The following is a 20,688-nucleotide window of genomic DNA, read 5'->3' on the forward strand; positions in this document are numbered from 1 at the left end:
CTCAGCCAGTATTACTGATACGATTCTGTTGAATTAATAAACATGGCTGAATACGTTTTCTGAATTCTGTCAGAGGCCTGGCAGCAAGCTCATTGCAACAAGGAAATCCTTTGGACAGCCTTCCCAATATCAGGGCAGAAAAAAAAAAAAAAAAGGTGTGTTAAACCCCACTGGATTTGGACTTGGAGAAATACCTGAATCTATGCTTATATAAGGATGACAGATCCTTGCACAAAGGAGACTGTATAATTTGTTTCTTATTTGATAGCTTATTTCATAGTGTGCATTTAATCTCACAACTGTAATGCAACACTTCAACATATATTCTAACTAAATTCTTGTATATGAATCTATGCAGAACTTAACACACTGAATCTGCCTTCTTCATGTACTTCAGAGAACAACCCTGGTATTCAGCTGCTTTCAGAAAAATCCAAACTCTCAAAGGCTCAAACCAGAAATGAAACAGGGAGGGAAAATAAACATGCCTGAGAGAACTACCATTAACTCACAGTTCTCGTCAGATTAATATAGAAGTTGATAGCATTATCTGGCCTGGTCACTGGCTTTTTAAATCTTATCTATGTGATGCAATACTTAAGTGTTGTAAAGGATTAAATCCTTAAACCCTGATACAGCAAAGCATTTAAGCAAGCAAGCTCAATGAATTAAGCAACTAAATATGAGATGTGACTTCCATGAAGAAAGTCACACTATCATACACTTAGCAAAAATATCTACAGCTAATTTTCAAATATATAGGATTATAAGAGGAGAAGGAATAACTCAGATAAGGCAAAAACTTAGCAAATAAAAAAAATTGAATTAGGTAAACTAGTTTATAAGAACCTATGAATACATTCATAAATACATTCACCTATGAAAAACCTAAAGCATTTCTGTAAAGAGTAGTAGCAACTTCAAATGCTATTAACAGAGCAAGGCTTGGTTTAAAATACCCACATTGAACCTGAAGTACTGTGCTGAAACCAGAGTAACTGGGGATAAGGGGACCTGATTAATTCATAGATAGGTAATTTTTCCATAGACAACCTAAGAGTTGAACCGAGGAAATAACTCACCAGTACTAAAGGATGATAAAATAGATGTTTGTACTATAGACATCAACATTCATCTGGAATCTGGACTGTTTAGTTTAGAACACATGGTATAAGAATGATTGTTAGTGAGAGGAAATACTGTGAACAAGTTTACAAAATCTAACACATATCTCATTCCCCAAAAAGACACTGCTTCTCAAAACAAGATTAACTTCAAGTTTAGTGCCAAAACCCAACCAAAATTATTCATAACACTGCCTCTGAACAATTACATTTTTGCATGACCGCAAAATCATGCAGTTTCATTAACTCTGTAATATTTCAACATCAGAAATATGCACTCTGCATGTTTGTATACATTAGTTAGCACACATTTTCTAGACATCCACATCAGTAATAATAACATAATTTTAAAAGACTTGCAAGCATGGATGAACCTTGTTCACATACAGAGTACAGAACAAAACACGAAACTAGATGTATTTTGTGGGGGGTTTGGATTTTACCAAGAGCTGCTGGTACAGCGTAACTCCCTCCGATGCTGTCATTCCAGATCACAGACTTGAGAAAAACAAAACACATTCTCATTTACTTTTAAGTTTGTGGTATACTTTATCTAGCATGGAATTTCTCTCTAAGCAAAATTCACTCAGGTAAAGCATTATTTGCTAATCCAATGTTTAGTAATACATTAAACAATTCAAATACCTCCTATACAATCAACAGGGTACTTCCCAAGGACTGCAGAATGTATATTCTTCAGAGATTAAGAATTACCTACCATAGTGAGTCATACAAAATCCCAATATTTGGTTTCTTTCCAAACAGTCTTACCAGAACACAAGACTGAAAACTAAAGAAAACTAAATTTACATTTATTGTAAATGACTGTTGTTTTTATAATATGCTCTGCAATTCTAATAATCAATCAGCTGTAAAAAGGTTTCACTTGCACATGACAATATGAGGCAACATCCACTACAAGGAAATATTTTATCTGCGACAGGTAGGTTTTAATAACTTCCCTTGTTTTCTTCTGCATGACAAAACTCTTGATTAGAAAGTCATACAGCAAATATTAAACTGAGAAATAAATCTAATTTACAACCAATCAAAAAGTTAAAATTACCGCTATTCCAATGGATTTTATGTTATAGATAGATATAAATGTTATTTTTATATGTATTCATACACATACGTAAAATTACGTGTTACCAAACTCTACAATCTGTGCTCATCTAGAACACCAGCTTGGTAAAGAACGCATATGAATACAGTGGTTTGCATGCTAAGGTATATTAATACATACGCACATCAAAACGTAGAGATTAGAATCTGGAATTTGTACCCAACCTATCTTAAATACAGATAATGCACACACCATACAGAACAGAGCATTTGAGCCTATTCTAACAGCACTCCCACTGATATCCCCCTGTTAAATGGAGTGTCACATCCATATATACATTAAAACAATACCATATTTTATGCATTAAAAAACAAATAAATTGTTATGCAAAACTTGGCAGAAGAGATAAAGTTATAGATTAGTATAGGCACACTGACAACATCAAACAGAACAAATTGCCTGATTTCATGTGAAAAATTCACATTATCAGGTAAAAAAGATAGCCATTTCAACAGTAACTGAAACCAGAAATGCAGAACTGCATTGAGCACTTCCATGAACATTCCTGCTGACCCAGGAGGAAGAGTTATCTATGCAGGATTAATATTTTGAGTGCAATGCCTGCTCAGCATTCAGAGCAATGCAAGACCAGGCACTGTACATTCAGTACAGGAAACAAACAAGAACCCTGAAATCCTATTTTTCCAGGGCATAGTTACATTCCACTTATGCCAACAGGCCCTCCCAGAGCATGCATTCGAGAAGTAAACCAATATTCACGAAGGTGGCAGCGGGTACAGATGTGTAGCTATGAAAGATTGCTTCCACATGGGGAAACTAATGGAAATTCAGCATACCGCTAGCTTCCAGAAGAATATTCTTATAAAGCAGAACTTCTGTCCTCATCTAAAAATTGTTTTGGTGATTGTTCATATTGGTCTTAAATTGGCTACTCACAAACCACACTCTATTTCAGTCAATGATTTTTGACAGAAAACTTTTTTTGAGCCACTGATAATAATACTTAGATTAAATGGCATTTAGACTAGAAAACATCAGGTCACCCAGTATTCTAGCAAGCCATTTTTTGCTACTATAAATAGCAATTTTCTAATTCTTACTTGTTCAGTATGAGTGAATTTAAGGATTTAACTACGTCCTTTACGAATTTAAGTCAAACACTGAAGATTAATCAAATTTAGCCCATTTCAGTTTCATATTCTATACTGCTTGCTATGTTACTTCTCTACCACAAAACAGATCTACATCGGTATCTATAGTTGATCTACAAATGACTAAATCTGGATATGTGTAAAAATAATTCCATAACACAATATTTGCTTTTAGAAAGTCCAAAATGTATGCATCATAAGGTCCTGTTTAAAGACTTTGAAACCTCTTGTGTACATCCTTGCTTAGAATTTTAAAAGTGTGAAGTACAACTGACAATTTTTTTTCATGTAAGATGTATTCACACTGGCATACGTATTTTTTTCTTAAGAAAAAGAACTTCTACACTCCTGTAGTCTGAGTGGCTTTCATCTTATACCAACAGAAACAATAAAATCAAAGGAGAAAAGTGTCTCCAAGAGTTATCCTCATAAAGGAAAAAATTATGTTAACGCACAGTAATTAAAAATGCAGTCATAACATTGGCTGCAGTGTAATCTAGACATGCCTGTTCTAGCTTTAGAATACTTTGCTGGGATACTTACTTGTAGCAATCTAGGCAGGGCAGCACAGAGCTCAGCAATTGCTAGCAAAATGGTCTATTTTGGGCAGTTGGAAGCTCAATGGAATTGAAAACTTTACAGCAGCAATACAATTTGAATCCTTACACAATATTACCAAATCAAATCTATAACTATGCTTCCTTGTAATCTTCAATTCAGAGTATGTGCTTGGATGATAAAGTGCCCTCGCTTTCCTAGAATTTGCCTTTATGTTTATAGGAATTAATACTTTCATTCTTCAAAAGGCCCATACGTGAATGAGACTGGCATGTCAGATCAACTATTAGTTTTTGATCTAACAGCCACTCCTGCAGGCTTCTTTGAAATTTGGTATTAGATTTGGTTTTGCTGTAATCTTAGCTCAAGTTGCAAGTTAAATATTGACCTTAAATTAAATCCTATCTATACATTAAAAAAAAAAAAAAGAAAAAAAGAAAAACAACACACCAGAAAACCCTAGCTTGATATGGCACTGGAAAATTAAAGGACAAGTAAAAGTCAATTTACACAACTCATCAGTTGCTCACACCACCACTTCATAGTGTGGATACTTGCTTACAATGTGTATATGCTACTGGTATTTCAGAGACATTCACAATTGCTTCCATGTCTCCAATACAAACAATCCACTAATAATTCAGAGAGTAGCAAAATCCACTGCAATAAAAGAATCCAGGAAATATGTGCCTGAATTCAGCCTAGCATGCAAAAATGGGTGGATTTCCTGTACCGACATTTTACCTCCCACATTACTTTGCACTGTGGTCCCAGTTTCAGCTGACTTGAGGACCTAAGCTACATAGCAGAAAAAAAAAAAAGCCCATTGTCTGGAGACAGGTTCACAGTGACTGTCCTTACCGTGTGATTTCTCTCAATACCTATAGATGGTCCACATCAACTCAAACTCATCACTGTTCTTACACCTGCAGTGGTACAGGTGTAAGACAGGTGGCTTGCACCTTCCTCCGTGAGGGTCAGGGTCACGTACAACCATCAGCACAGCTTAGGGCAATTCTCCAGATTCCCCAATTTGTGCTCCTGATACAATCCTTGTAAATTATTACAAGATTGCTGGATAACTGTACATAAAAGCATTCTGACTGCTCCCTCCACTTGAATGACTTCTGTGCTCTGACTGTGTACAGGGGTGAGGAACGCAGTGGCAGGAGGCTATAGTGGCTATGAGAAGAGACAGAGAGCACAGAGGGAGGAAGACAAGAGCTTTTGGCTCTCTTGTCCCCTGATATCCGCATATGGGGTAAGGCAGACCAAAAAAAACAGCTCCTAAATGTAGAATCAGTACATAACCATGCTGACATGTTAGTAAACAAAATATTTTTTTCATCTGTTACAGTTATTACCCATTTCTTTTTCCTCAGGAAATGAGACTTCAATCAAGAAAAACACTAATATCTAAGATAATTACAGAAGATCCATCAGAAAAATTTCCTTCTAAAAGCTTAATCTGTAAGTAAAAATGTCACTACAATACTTTGCTTTGTTATCTAATTGTCACTCAAAGAAACACAGCAACATTACTGCACGGAACAAAAATATGCTCTACAACCTACTTAAATACCTTTCTTTTCCTACGCTTGAAGACAACAGCAACATTAATCAAAGAGATAATAAGTATTGCTACTACAGAAAAAGTAGCCCATCCCCTCAACAGATGCACATTTCTATTTAAAAAGCAATGTAATGTTTCCTTATACTGACTTTTTTCTGTATACAGTTCTCTAAGACAGCAATAATTTCCATTGTGAGGTACATTACATGGCCAGGCACATTCTATGTGGAAGGGAAAACCAGTTACTAACCTTTTCATATCCTGTTCCCAGAGTAGATACATCTCCTCCACTCTTGGCTGAGGCATCTACTGGGCACTTGAGCCAGGTTTTTCTTGGCACTGAGTGAAATGAGCATTTCTTTGTGCTTTTGACCAGAGTAGATACCATTCTGACCTGTTTCCCATTCCATTATGTGACGTTACTGATGGAAACACATGGTGAAATGGAAGAAAAGGCAGAAGAGACCTCACAGAGCAGGCAATTCTAAAAAAGGAAAACTGATACTTTGCTTGTGTTTATAATTCTTCTTTGTATGATTTTCAAAGTGTACTTCATGGATCCTGAGAATCATGGTCTATTTAGAAGACATGAACGTTACCAAACCTGCATCAGCCCTCACAGTGACAGTGCTCTGCAATGATACGAATGGGTGACCAAGTAATTAGTCTGCAGAATTACAAAAAAGGTTCACTTCCCTGCTACATTGCATGTGCTACTTAGAAGTCACAAGGTAATCTAGGTAATGCAATAGTAATCTAAAAAATTTATAAGCTGACACTTTAGCTCTGGCAATGCATGTTAGAAAGTATCTGTGGATAGGCAGGGATACGTTTTATTTTTTCTACATGTGGAATAAAGAGGATAATGCTAAGGCTTCAGTTTAGAATAACACAGAGGGTTAAACAAACAGTTGAGGCTGTAAACCTTCCCTCTCCCTTATGCCTATGAAGCTCAGTCATGAAAATTGAAGATAAATAATATCAATGGAATACGTACTTCTTTATGTCAAAAATTTGGATAAAACTTTGAAGATCTTTGCCCTTATAGAAAGAGACACAAAAAAAAACCCACCCTGCTACTAGTGATAAGTACATTAGTTTGGAGTTATTAAAAGTTAATAAGATCTTTTGTAGTAATCATACCATTGCCAAATAGACTTGACCTTACCTAGCACCAGAAGCTGAAGACCACCCATTGAAACATCTGCAACCCTTTAGCAACTATCAACATCATCTCATGCAGCAGACTATGTCGGGATTCTCATCCTGTGATGATGAGAAAATACTATGGGCAGACTACATGATGCTAAGTTTTATAAACGCTACCTGGTAAGACAGCTGCTTGCATATGGAAGGTAACCCTGCACAAACGAGACACAGAGCTGACTACAGTCCTTGGAGATTATGGAAGAGAGAGAATCATAGAATCATATAGGTTGGGAAAGACCTTTAACATAAGAGTCCAACTGCAAACCTAACACTGCCCAAGTCCACCACTAAATGCTAACTTACGCTGGACTTTCACTCAAGAGAAAAAAGGTGGCAAACACTCCATACAGTCACACAACAGCAAAGGCTTTTATAGAAAGACTAAGTCAAATGACCCATATTTAAAAAAATTGGTAGAGCAGGACGCCCTACAGAAAGGATCAGGTACAACCCAGACCATGCCATGGTAAAGAGGACTACTGCTACAAGTTCCAAGCACCTGTCTCTGGCTCTATGGCTTATTTATTCTTTGTTTGTGCAAACACATTTCTTGGAATAATCTGGACCAGCAGTCTAGATTAGCAGTTCACAAACTGGGAATGCATCTGGGAGGAAAAAAAAAGGGTAGCAAATATCAGTCTCCAGCAGAAGCATCTCAAAGCAGCAGCTCTTCTGCTTTTGAAGTCACTTGCGGCTCAGCTCAGTAAGCTGATTGCAACACTGAGCTTCTGTGAAGTAGTTAATAGCTGCTGGGGAGAGCTACTGAAAGTGATTCCAGGGAGAGAAATGCCTAAAGCTTCCCAGTGAATGATGAGATCTTTCTCATTGATGCAGAGTAAGAAATAACAGCCAAAGCCACCATTTTGACATCTTACTTTCCTGGAGATACGGCCTGAATACAGCACGCTCTGTGGGGCGGAACTGGCAGAACTGCAGCCCCCAGCAGCCACCCTTGTCCCGCAGCAGGGAGAGGTACCTGTAAAGGCAATTCTCTAGAGCACAATCTAGAGTAATCTCCAGCTTTTTATCTTAATCCTGCTCTGTTCCCCCTACCTCAAGAAAACATGCATCCAGTTGAGAGGAAGGGTAGAGAACAGCAGAGAAAACGTGTGAGAACGGCTCCTGGATCTACCACATGCAGCGTTTCCAGCAGATCTGGAATTTAGCTGTGGGCGTAAGCAGTTTATTGGCACAGGTGAGGCTATACCAACAGGAGTAAAAATAGGATGGTGTTGCCAGTCTGATGCTGATTCTAACATCAGTAGAGATCGCAATGCCAATGCGGGTGCCTGCCTCAAAGAAAAATGACATTAGAGGTTTCTACCCTACACTTCGATCTGTAGTGGCATTTGAATCAAAGGAGGGAAAGGAATACCCAGGTAAGAACTACTAAACATGCTAAACCTTTCAGTAGTGAGAAGGATACTTTGATACATAACAAGGGAGACAACGGAAGAAAAAAAATTTCCTCTATAGAACCAACGCTGTCACACAAATCCCTAGCAGGGGTGGCACCAGAAAGGTCCTAGAGATTACCAGAAGGGAGGGTTGATGCGTAGGTGCACAGAGTTTCAAGCAATTTTGTTATGCCATTGTGTCTAGCTGTAAAGAGGACCAGTCTTGTTTGTGGAAAGCATCAAGCCTTGGCTCTTTTTCTTACTTCCCATTGTAAAGGTCAGACACATATCTGACGTATCTCAATATATTTTCCAGTCTTGAGGCTTTTTAATGATCCTTCAGCTACTGCTCTGGGAATGTTACAAAAATGCCTTGAAGGCAGAACAAACCTTCTCTTGTCCAAAAATGAGATGTGTACCTTCAACCTAACAGACGAGAGTTAAATAGCACCAAAGCAGCACTCTTAAGGAAAACATGATTGCAGAGCTTTAAGAAGAGAAGATCATGAGGACTCCTATTGCTGTCTGCCACGACCTAATAGAAAGGTGTAAAGAAGGTAAAATCAAACTCTTCTCAGAAATGTGCAGTGAAAGGACTACATTAGATGAAGCAACAGACACAAGCTGCAACAAGGGAAATTTTGATTAAATATTAAGAAATCATCCACCATGACGGCAGTCGAACCTTGGAACAAGTTACTGAGAGAAGATGTAGAATTTCTATCCTTGGAAATGCTCAGAACCTGACTGGACAAGGCCTGGAGCAAACTAAGTAGGCCACACTTTCAGCAGTGGTTTGAATTACATAAAATCTCCAGAGATCCCTTCCAATCTATATAATCCTGTGATTCTTGACCAGGCATTCCTCTTGTCAGAAACAGAAGGTGGGACAAAGATTCAAGAAAATAATCCTGTTGGTGTCTCTCTGGTAACTCCTGAAGTTTTTTTTAAAACAAATGTGCTACATTTACCTCCACTCTGTGGTCTTGGGGCAAATGTGGAAAAGAGTTGTAGGGGATGCTGCCATGGAAGCTTTGGAATTCCTGTGGTATGAGGGGCAGAGTAGAAATCATGGTCCATGGTAGCAGAAAGAAATAAAAGACAAACTTAATGAAAAGTACCCCCACAAACCTACCTATTTACCACTATGCTATTTACACTACAGAATTGTTCAAGGAATCTAAGAGCACCAGTTCTCATACACATTAAAAAAAAGGTCAGAAAGGTCTGCATGAGATGAGTGCCCATCCTGTCCTGATGCTACTGATTTTTCCATCTCTGATGTCAGAGATAGACACCAGAGATACCAAGCATGAAAAACATGCTATCAGTGGAAGAACTTCACTTAAGTTTTCCCGAAATACTTGTGCTGCTATCACAGGTCAGTATCTTTATAGCGAAGCTGAATTGTATTAGGAGATATCTTAACAGAAAGTTTTCATCTTTGTCCAATGTTTTATGACATCTATGTACAAGAAGCAATAGACATTATGCTCATAAAATCCAGAAATAGCACTGTAGCATGAGTACTTCCCACAAATTTCACAGCTAAGAAAGAAACACTGCTAGTTACTGCTTTGCTTTTCCGCAGTTTGCTATTTCTAGTAAATTTTGAAAGTATTAAGTGTGCACTGTTTCTTTACTCCAGTGCTGTAGGGCATTTCTTTATAATCAGGAGGAAGTAGGAGAACTGAAATGAGTGTTACTTTCAGCAAAAGCTGAGTCATAGTTACACTTTGCTACGCAACACCCTGCCCTTTGTGTCCTTCTGCCTACAGGCTGCAGCAACCTTCAGTTGTCTACAAGTTGAAAGTCATGTTCAAAAACCAAACGATGACATCAGCAACTTTTGTAATATGTCACATGGACCTATGAGCATGACTTTCGGAAAGTACCAAGTTTAGAAAATGTTGCTTCTACTATCCCAATAATGTGACAAGAACTTTTTGTTTATATGGTTTATTTGTAATATTGTGTAGGATTGGGGGTTTGAACCTGAAAATAAAAATGAGATGTTACTGGAAACTGACTAACGGTGACAATGGCCACTAACGGTCCTCCTTTATGTGAGGGTGTATATTAGGAACTGCAGAGAATTGATCAACACATGCTTATTATGTCATCCGGGGATCAAAGTCAATGGAGAGACTCGTACTGCTTTCAGTAGCATTTGGATCAAACAAGTCATGATGCAAAAACAAACCAACCCCAAAAGAGCTGGTATCAAATCCCTGGGTACACACTAAAAAAGGATGACTGAAGTTCCCAACGTGATATATTGTCTGTGACTAGTCAAATTCCCAGACTTCTGAGCACTCACAAATAAAGTTAACCGCTAGTAAATCCGGCAGCTGTTTCAGCTTCATGTTGGTCAGAGTTTATATACCCAGGCTTTGCAAGCAATGCTAGAAACCCTTTGTCACTGTTGGACACCTTTTAGGGCATCTACTAATACCTATGGCTTATTTGCACAATAAACTCATTATTATTTAAGATGCTCTTGCCTTTCTGCAAGGGGTTAACATCACCCAGCCGAGAAAAGAAAAAAAAAAAAGTACAAGCAAGCCTAAACCATTTGCTAAATGAACATATCCTTTGTGCAGCTGAACAATATTGACAAAGCTATACAAGCATCTAAATACCTAACTGCATTTTTGTACCACATTTTACATATCTATAGTTCAGTGTAGAGGGTCAAGTTATTACTACATTTTTACGCCCAGTTTATATTATTATCAATGAATTATTCTTTATCTTAAAGGAATAGTATAAGCATATTATACAACATGCTCTTTGCCTCTATCCTCTTCTAAATCAGAACTTCCTAGTTTTAGAAATAGTTTTAAAGTTAAGTTTATAATATGCAATATGAGCTTCTATATTGTCTCAGCCACAGTTCCAACATGAATCACAACAGCACTGTGCCACATTAAAGACCCAAACTAGACACTATGCTGTGACACATGGCTACCATAAGGTTATTCAGAACTTGGGTATTTCTGCCTGTGCACAACTAGATGGTACAGACAACCATAGCGTATTTCAGAAAAGGACCCATCCGATCTCTGTGAAGTTGGTTTCAATCTGCATCCATCTGTGCAACTTGTACCTTGTATTATCAGAAAGTGAGCTAATATTCCTAAAATGGAAATTGTCAGAAAGCAGATACAAGAAGGAAGGACATTCTGTCATATCTGAATGTTACACAATGCTTCACTAACACAATTGTCAGCATTAACTCGCAAAACCTCAGGTCATGTCCAGTGTCAGATGTTATAGGACTTCTTCGTAAACCATTAAGCTTTAGAGAAAAGGTATCTGAAGATACCAAAAAAAGGACAAAAGGGACTTTCAGCATGTTCTCTGTATATCGTATCACACAATGAAAAAAAAAATAAGGAGTCTCAGGAAAGGTTAGAAAATATTTCTTCCTCTGTGCAGCTGCTCTCCTTTAATTTACTGCATTCTGTTATAAACTTACAATCCAGTTCTGAGAGAAATTAATGCTCTTTTGTGGATCCAAGTATTTAGCAAACCAGGCAAAAACCATGAGTGTCATCTTCCCAATCATATTAACAGCAAAACTCCTATGATTGAATGAATCAAGAGTTAACACTACAACGCATTACAGGAACAGTTTATAGTAATTAATTGTCCAAATTATAGGCTTATTTTTAGTAAGTGTATCATCACAAAATGTTTTGTTATAAATGCTAGAGCACTACAACAAACCAGAAACCGTCAAGCTCATCTTTGAGAAACATCAAGTGGGAAAAAAAGTAAAAATAACCCCAAGTAACATCCCTTACTCCTGGTTACTGGAAAGAATATAAATTAATACCTATGGCACTAACACATTCCAACACCACAGTCTATGGGTGCAGCTAACCCACTCTTGCACGGAAGGGATTAGCTTCAAAACAGCACCATCCCATCTCTTCCTCAGCCTCGTGAAGCACATTCATGAGGGGAGAAGAGACTGTAAGAAAGGGGCCATACATTATCTCCACTGTCACTCTTGGTGAGTTTACAGGTAGAGAATGAACAGCACAGTAGAAGTTTTATAACAAGGTACCCCCAAATCAATGGAACCAGGTGTGGTACCGGTAAACAATACCAAAGGGGGTTTCAGTACTAGATTCTTCATTAGACATAGCCAGTTACTTGCTGATAGCCTCTCATGTGCCCAGTGAGAAAGGATGTGGAAATCCAGATTTAACCTCGTCTTTAAAACAATCGCTGAAAATTATTTTAAAAGAGTATTTATTTGTTTCATGTCAACATTATTTTTTTTATACAGATGACCATTATATTTTGTATCTAGATTTTCATTGCAACATTTAATATTGTACAAGATTGCTATTTGTAACTGACAAGAATCTGCAAAGTAACACTTTGCTGGATTTACCAGACCTTAGAATACACATTTCCTCAATGCAAAATCAGAAATGCTGATTTAAAAAAAAAAACAAAAAGTGTCACTTTGTTTTACAGTTCAAATGCACTATAAAAAAATGTTCCCAAGAAACATCTGGTTTGTATTCACACCAGTTTGGTTTAAATACATATGTCAACAGACAATCCTCATATTCCAAGTCTGAGTAAAACCAGACCTTTCAGCAAATTCAGCCTCACCCTAAATTCCTTCTGAAATAAGTGGTAATTTCTACTTTATTTGGTGCAGAATATTATCCACTAGTGATAAAACTCTCAATAAACTTAAAAATCTTAACCTTTAATAAACAATTCTTACCTCATCCTACTATCACTGATCTCAGTGGCACAGGAACATATTCTAAGGGCTCATTACATAAAAAATCATATGCCTTTTAGATTTGAAATTATATTCTTTAAAGAACTGACAACAAGCACAAAAATTAATCATAATAACCTTTATTACAGATGCACTCTTTATTTTCAGCAGCTGAAGAATCTTTCTTTAGGGTGACAAATAACTCCAGCATTTAAGCACAACAGCAATCTCAAAACAACAAAACTCTATAGCAGTGATGAAGTAGCAAAAGAATAAAACCTGGCTTTCTTTATCTGCATTTTCAAGCCCTTACAAAGATTGCACTAAAGATGGCATAACTGCCCAGGAGGCAGGCAGGATACTACACTGTAATCACAGTTATTAAAAGCAATTGGAATTACAGAAGTTAAAGCAAAACTAGACTTTAAGTACTGTTTAGTATAGCACAAAGATTAAAAAACATTATTTTCCCAGATTACAAAGGGCTTTTAGGACATAAGCTAACACGATGAATTATTGCAATTTTTCATTTTTCTAAAATGTGAATAAAACAATAATAGATCATGTGAAAGTTAAATCAGTTTTTAGTAAGAGTCTTGAATAAAATTGAAGCAGTATACAACTCAATCCTCAAAAAATCACTTAATTATTTATAACAGAAATCAACTTAAAAAGCTAAAAAAAACAACTTGTAATTAGGCATGCTGTATCACTGAAATGTATTTTCAAAAGTAAGTTAGTGATTTTACTGGGAGGAACCGAGCTTTTGTGGGAAATCTCTCAGTTCCAGAAAGTATGCAAAATTAGACAAAAACTAATTAGAAAGTCTTTGCTTACAACAACGTAGATGTAAGAAGTTATCTGAGTTCAAACACAAACCAATGACCAGAAGTACAATTTACATACCTGCTACTAGAGGGGGGGAAGCAGTAGACTACAAACAAAACCAGTACATTAAAATTATCTTAAAAGCAGTTACGGAAAGGGAATCAAATTTTAGAACTATCTTCACTTTTAACATTGTGTAGATTGTGTGTTTCAGCAGCCAAACACGTGGTTTTTGGTCACACATCAATCCACATGAAGAAAGGAAACCAAGAAGAAGCAAACTCTCCCGTTCAAGAACCTACTCACCCAGTCCTGCATCACTTCAGTTTGCAAGAACTGTCACTGAGCTCAACAGGGACAGGATCACCCCCCCCTGGGAAACAGCTTTATCTTACTTGCACTACTTCTAAACGTAGGGCAGAACAAAGATACCAACTCAGAATCATTCAATAAAAAAATATTTTGAGATTTAAACATCCAGACGAGTCAAAGAAATGAAAGATTAAATACTCACAAAGCAACAATTCTCTCCTCTAATGTAAGCTGCATGGTGCTTTTCTGCTAATGTTTAAATATATTGCCTTGACACACATGTTCATGCATGGTTTTGCTTCTGCTGTGCATTCAACTGAATGAGCAATAGATTAAGGATTTTTAAGCATTGTGCTCACTTAAGATAAATGTTCCACAGTACGCAGTGCCCTGCTGTTTATGGAAGTTTCAAAATGGTAGTCATGATCTATTGAGTCCATTTTCAACTTCACACATTCAGTAAGGCATTCCAAAGCAAGAGACAAGTCCCAAAGAACGTATGAACCTCAACAGCTATAAAACCAGGAGCCCTCGGGAAAACAACGTGTTTTTTTTAACTTGTTTACCCAACTGTTCCTGCTTTGCAAAATACATTTCCCATTGTGATTCACAGTATACTACAGCTCTTTCTTTATGAACTTTATTAATAAAGTTATACATTTTTAATATCAGCTGAAAACCAGAGTTCCAGTCCACTGGCAGTCCTAGATAAAGGCTGATAGGCCAGAGCAAACAAAAAAAGATCCAGTGGATACAGAGGAAGTGACAGGAAGTTTGGGAAGAAATAAACAGAACAGAACAAAAGTTTCAAAGAGCCTGAGCTGCGTCAAGAAGATTTATGTGAAACATTTTGACTCTACAGTCTTGGAAACTTTGATTTGGGGGTGGGGAAGAAGGCGAGGGCAGGAAGAATTAGAATGGAGAATGCAGCAACAGGGCTTAATCTATTTCTGAGCTTCATGAGTCACGTTTAATGTAAACTTTCAAGTTACACTGTTGGCTAACAGCGGTAGCAACAACAAAACATTCAGAAATTCTCTAATTCATGCATGATATAATTTCAATATAAACACTACCAGGTAAACAATCCTGCACCGACCTTGTGAATAAACGAGCTGACGAAATATCAATTAGAAATTAATAGACTTATGAAATAGTTTAGTATTAAATGAAAAGCTATTACATGAATCAAAGTTTGATTCTCAGGTAACTATCACAAAATTTGTTAGAGCTGAATGCTTTCAGCTCTTACCAAAATTTGAGGACAGAAATAAAAAAAAGGGACTTTTTTTTATAAGTTATTCAAATTTTCAATGATGTAACAAATGTCACAAATGGAATAAATTGATTTGTGAGACTATTAGACTACAGCAGATTCTATGAATAGCTGTGTTGTTTCAGTTCATACAGATGCTGCGCTACCTGTTCTGCAGAAAGTAGTAAAAGTTCAAAAGAAACATGTAAAGGCTTTAATGTGCAATTTCTATTTATCTTAGGTATTCACATGGCAAACGGTCTTAATGTAATGCTCACCACATTACTCTGAGGTCCAAAACGTGCTATCTCTATTTGTCAGAAAGCATTACATGACTTACCTAAAACTCCCTGCAGTAGACTGCACACTTCCTAAGTTTCTTGCTCACATCTTAACTACTCTTTTTCTACCTGAAAAGAAAAATGCTCAGGATCACTGACAGTTCTGTTTACACTTGCTCAGAGAAAGGAAGTTACCCCCTAAGGAATAAGACAAAATAATTTCTTCATTTCTCAAAAAGCCATGCATTCTTGACTTTGCTGCTTCAAAAACCAGGAGACTCCCATGAAGAAGAAAACTACAGGATACGACTTGGTGCCTATGCTTGATCAAGGGCTGCTCCTAAGTAACAGCAGAACTGTACACACTGAGGGATTTTTAAACTTTTTTTTAAACATTAATTTTCTCATATCCCTTCATCACCCAGACTATACCCACTTCTACAAAAACTTTTATCATGTCCCTTCTTGAATCCCATCTTCCCTCATTAGATTCACAACCACAATGTAATAAATCGCTTTAAGGGTAACTGCCATCCTCCACCTTGCATAACCTAACGATCTAATGAGAAAATGGTATTTCAAATACATTTCAAATGCATCATGTTTTCTCTAAAATGAAAAAGCCAGACTGCAAGAACTGACTTGACACTCAGCTCTGGTTCATACCAAAAGGAAATCCGTAAGATTGTGAAAGACAGAAAGTAGCACATTTAAGTCACAGATATAACTCCCATTTACCATTTTGGAGAGCTCCCACAGAAAAAGGAAGACAACCACAAATCAGAAATGTAACACAGCCAAATCTCCTCTACAGCCACAGGAAAGATAGTTATAATTTAGCAACAAAACAGCAACTCCTCCAGGCAGAACTACATCACAAACATCATACTGAGAAAAAAAAAAAAAAAATCACTCCTCTTTTCCTTCTACCCTCAGGCTCATAATTAAAGGAAACTCAAAAAAGATCCTCTTTATTTTTATTGCTTGAAAACAAAGAGCCCTGTTGAGTTAGGGAATACACATCTCTTTCTTAACTTCCCTCCTTCTGTCTGTGCTGAAAATGGATTCCAGACAGAAGGCAATAGAAAAATATATATTTTAATCAGATTAATAGATCTAAGTTGTTAAAAATCTGTGGCCCTTCAAACGTCTAATAAGAATTAAAATACTCCGATTCCAGTAAAAATCTAGATGTTTAATAGAGAAAAGAATATTAGCATTTAGAAGTGAGGAGGGGCTTTAATCATCATGGAATTTAAAGAACAGTTGTTAATTATTGCCTATGTGAAAGCAAAGGGTTGAAAGGAAGAATAATGACAAGATTAAGTACCAAATTTATGCTTCTGTTGAAACCACAGTTTTTAAGCATCCACCCCAGTTAAAAAAGTGAAGCTCCGGGAATATGTTTTGGAGGCACTCCATCGGTCCACTTGGATTGCTTTGTGAAAATATTCTTCAGCTGCTGACTGGCCATTTCTGTCCTTCAGCCTGTGAGAGCCACTCTAATGGCTGGTAGCTCTTCAGGTTCATCCCAGTAACGTCGATGAGGACATTCAGTATATTGAGCAAGTTTGTCACATTCTGGGATGGGAATGAGTAGGATCCATAGATCATGGCAGTTCTGCTGTAGAGGGCATTTATTATGCACGGCTCACACATAGTCCAATTCTGCTCAGTACTCACTGACTTCCAGGAAGGTTGTTTCACACAGAGCACCACCTGAAACCTACATAGGGCAAATGGAAAATTCTGGGAAAGCTTTATTTCAAAGCACAGAACTTTTTCCAGGATGAGGGGATTATTTAATTATTTTTCCAGAGAGGTTCTAGTGTAGGATAGTACATCACAGGCAGCGATGTAAAGTCAGTACAGATTTTCTTTTGGAGTTACAGGAAGCTTTGCAATGGTATTCTGGTAGCTCATTCAGAAGCCTGTTTCCTTGTCAGCATACAGTCATCCTTGTAATGGTGAGGTAAGGACTGTAAGCGCCCCCTTCAGAAGAGGTGCAGTGTTATCTCCAGAACTGCCGATATATCCTGGGGCTGTTTTGTTGAACTTAAGAGCAACTAATTGTGCAATGACATGTATATTGGTCCAAACACCATTGTTTGACAGGTGCGTTCACAGTAGCATGTAACCGGAAACAGCTTAATGGAAAAGCAGCAGCTATTACATTTCTAGAAGCTAATGAAGTAATCCAGGTTTTTGACAAAGAACAGCTTTACCACTCTGATTTTAGGAACAGCACAGATTCGTTGATATAGGTTTCCAACATTTCTTTTTCTTAAAGCAGCTGAAGAAGAAAGGCTTGTATTCCTGAAAGCTTGCCCACTGCTCTCCTCTCTCCCTCTATATGATTCAGTCTAATAAGAGACACAACCACTCCTCACTAACCATAGCATCTTCCCTTGGAATGCTCTGTGACAGCAGTATTTAGCTGAAGTTTGCACTGCACTACACTATCATTACACTGCACGACAAAGCCCTTCACACTGGATATGCAACCTCTGCGAACATATGCCGTGTTACCACAACAGAAGACTGAAAAACAAGGATTAGAATTATCAACAACTATTAAACTATCTTTTCTAGTGCACTGCCACACATGAAGGGCTGAATCTCTACTTTCTTCAATCTTCCCATCAAAAATTTGGCCAAGACTATGCAAAAACACTTGGCAATAACTTTAAATGAACTACTTGGTTGAACTGTGGAATGAAAACATTCCCATTTCAGATTTAGTTCACATTAGTCTCTTATTAGTTCAGATTAGGCTAGATTTAGTTCAACACCTTTATCTTTCCAATAGAAAAAGGTGAGTTTAAGAGCTTGTGTATGCAGATGCAGACCCATGACCCATATGGGGACAGAAGCTGGCACACTCATTTTGCCTTCGGGCAATTTTAACTTACTTCACAGCTCTCTCATAGACACCTTTACTTAGCACTTATTGCATAACTCTTAGCGAATTTTTTCAGGTCTTTCACCTGCTCACAGTCACTAGCAGACCAGAAGCTACTTGCTGATGATGTAATTCAAGTTCCTTGTTTCACGTGACCCACCACATCTTCCTTGAGCTCAATTTGAGAGGATGACATCCCAAGCTAAAGACCTGTTTGCCGCTTGGTGTGGCTGCAGAAAACAACAGCTTTGGGAGACAGCCAGTTACTGACTTCTATGCACAATTTTTCAGAAAAGCCACACACAGAAGGAATCAAAAGGACCCAGCAGTTTTGTAATACCCAATTCTGAAATCCAAACAGTTACAGTAACAAGTGGGTAAGCCTCAACTACCAAACACCACTACTAGAAGCTTGCACACATGGCCCAATATCTTTTCAAACATACAATCACTGTAACACTTGGGTTTTTACATGTAGAAATTTTTTGAAGTGTAGACTTTTTAGATGGAGGATCGGAACCTTAGAAAGAAAGTCAAAGAGCCAAGGGCAGCTCCCGCAGGGGAGTGTAAACACACCAAGGCTTTGGGCTTTCACAGAAAGGGTACACAGCCACAAAGGCTGTTTTTGACAGAAATGGACTTGGCAACTGGAATATAAGTTAAACAGTATCCTTGGGAAATTCTAGATAGAAGCTGCTGCTGTCATTGCTGGAGTTAAACAAAAAGACTGTAATATCAATGGCATCCGCGACGGGACACTTATGCAATAATTATTTGTGGTGATGTCATGTTCCAGCGGGCACAGAAGCCCTCCCCCCGGGAAGGCGCTGTTTTGCTTTACTGGGAGCACGGTGGCCTGCTGCGGGCTCCGGCTGCCCCCGCGGGAGCCGTACCCTCCCGCACCGCACACGGCACCGAGCGCGCCGTAGCGCCCCGCCGATGCCAAATGCAGGCCAACCGATGGCACGGCGCAATGCGGCCTCTCCGCTCCGCCAGCCATAAACCCGGCCGGCTCAGAGGCACGGCTACCCGCAGCCATCAGCGCCCCAGCCGCGGCCCCCCGCCCCGCGGGGCGGGCATGGCTGCGCCGGGCCCGGGCTCTCCACCCGCCCGCCCTCCCCTCAGCCAGGGCGGCGACAGGCCCCACTCCCCCCCGGCCGGCGCCTCCCTCACCTCTGCCTACCGGCCCGAGCCCTGCGGCCGGGGGATGAGGGGAGCCCGGCCCGGGAGGACGAAGCCTCCTCAGCCACGGCGGGAGCCCAGCCCGGCCCGGCCCCACCCCGCCCCGCCGCCTCGGCAAGGCCCGGTCGCCCAGCAACGGCCAGCGCCTGCAGTAAACACCGTCACGCACGTGACGTGACGCAGCACGCGCAGCCCGGGCTAGGCGTGAGGCGGTAACCGCCGCGTTACGTCACCAGCCCTAGCGCTGCCAGCGCCTATAAATAACCCTGGGGGTGCGCAGGCGCAGCGCAGCGCGGGGCGGGGGGGCGGGTTCCGGGCCCGGACCCGGCGGGGCGGGCAGGGCAGTGCCGACGCGCCCGCGGCTGCCGAGCTCCCTCCCTCGCCTTCTATTTTTACTCCTTTGTTTCAAGTCCCCGCCCTCCGCCGGCAACCGCCACGGGAGGACGGGATGACACCATCCGCTTCCCGGAACGATGACGCGCCGGGCGGAGCGCTGGGGGGGAGCCCGCTGGAATGCGCGCGGGGCTTCGCTGCCTTAAAGGGGCAGCGTCCCCCTGCCCCGCCCCCGGGCGGGGGGCGGCCCTGACGGACGGGCGCAGCTGGCGGGGGGGGGGGGGGGGGGTCGGCGGCGCGGGACCCCGCGCTCCGCCCGGCTCTGGACCCCGGTGCTGGTGCCGCCGCCGCGGGGCCCGACCCCTGCCCCAGGCGCTGGCGCCGACCCCGGGGGCGCGGGCGGGCGGGAGCTGGTGCCGTCCCGCGGCGCGGCCCGGCCCGGGTGTCGCCCGCGGAGGGAAGGCGGTGCCCCGGGCAGGGGTCGGGCCCGCGGTGGGGGGCTCTGGTACTCGGCGGATCCCCGCCGCCGCTGGCCGCGCTGGCAGCGCGGTTTTCCGCGGGCCGGTGCCGGTGCGGGCCCCCCGCCGGCCTGGCTGGGCCGCGGGCCGGGGGCGGTGCCGGGTCCTGCCCCATGGCAGCAGCATCGCACGGGCAGCCTCTGGCTGCCGCTGTATGGCGAACCGCAGGTACCCAGCGCCAACGAAACGGCGCTGACGAAGGACGGAGTCCTTAATGTATATTCT

At 40.3% G+C, this 20,688-nt stretch overlaps 1 long non-coding RNA gene across 2 annotated transcripts in view; it reads right to left on the reverse strand.

Moving 5' to 3' along the window:
• The window catches only part of LOC129737303 (uncharacterized), a 65,628-nt gene extending 45,830 nt beyond the window's left edge, over nt 1-19,798 (reverse strand). Inside the window, exons 1-2 of one of the 2 annotated variants that reach the window (XR_008735006.1) lie at nt 19,604-19,798; nt 15,588-15,657 (exon numbers count right to left, since the gene is read on the reverse strand). This is a non-coding gene — a long non-coding RNA (uncharacterized LOC129737303). The other variant, XR_008735007.1, reaches the window with a different exon arrangement.
• Nucleotides 19,799-20,688: the final 890 nt, after the last annotated feature.

This window comes from Falco cherrug, chromosome 13 (assembly GCF_023634085.1).
Source record: "Falco cherrug isolate bFalChe1 chromosome 13, bFalChe1.pri, whole genome shotgun sequence".
NCBI classification, from domain to species: domain Eukaryota; kingdom Metazoa; phylum Chordata; class Aves; order Falconiformes; family Falconidae; genus Falco; species Falco cherrug.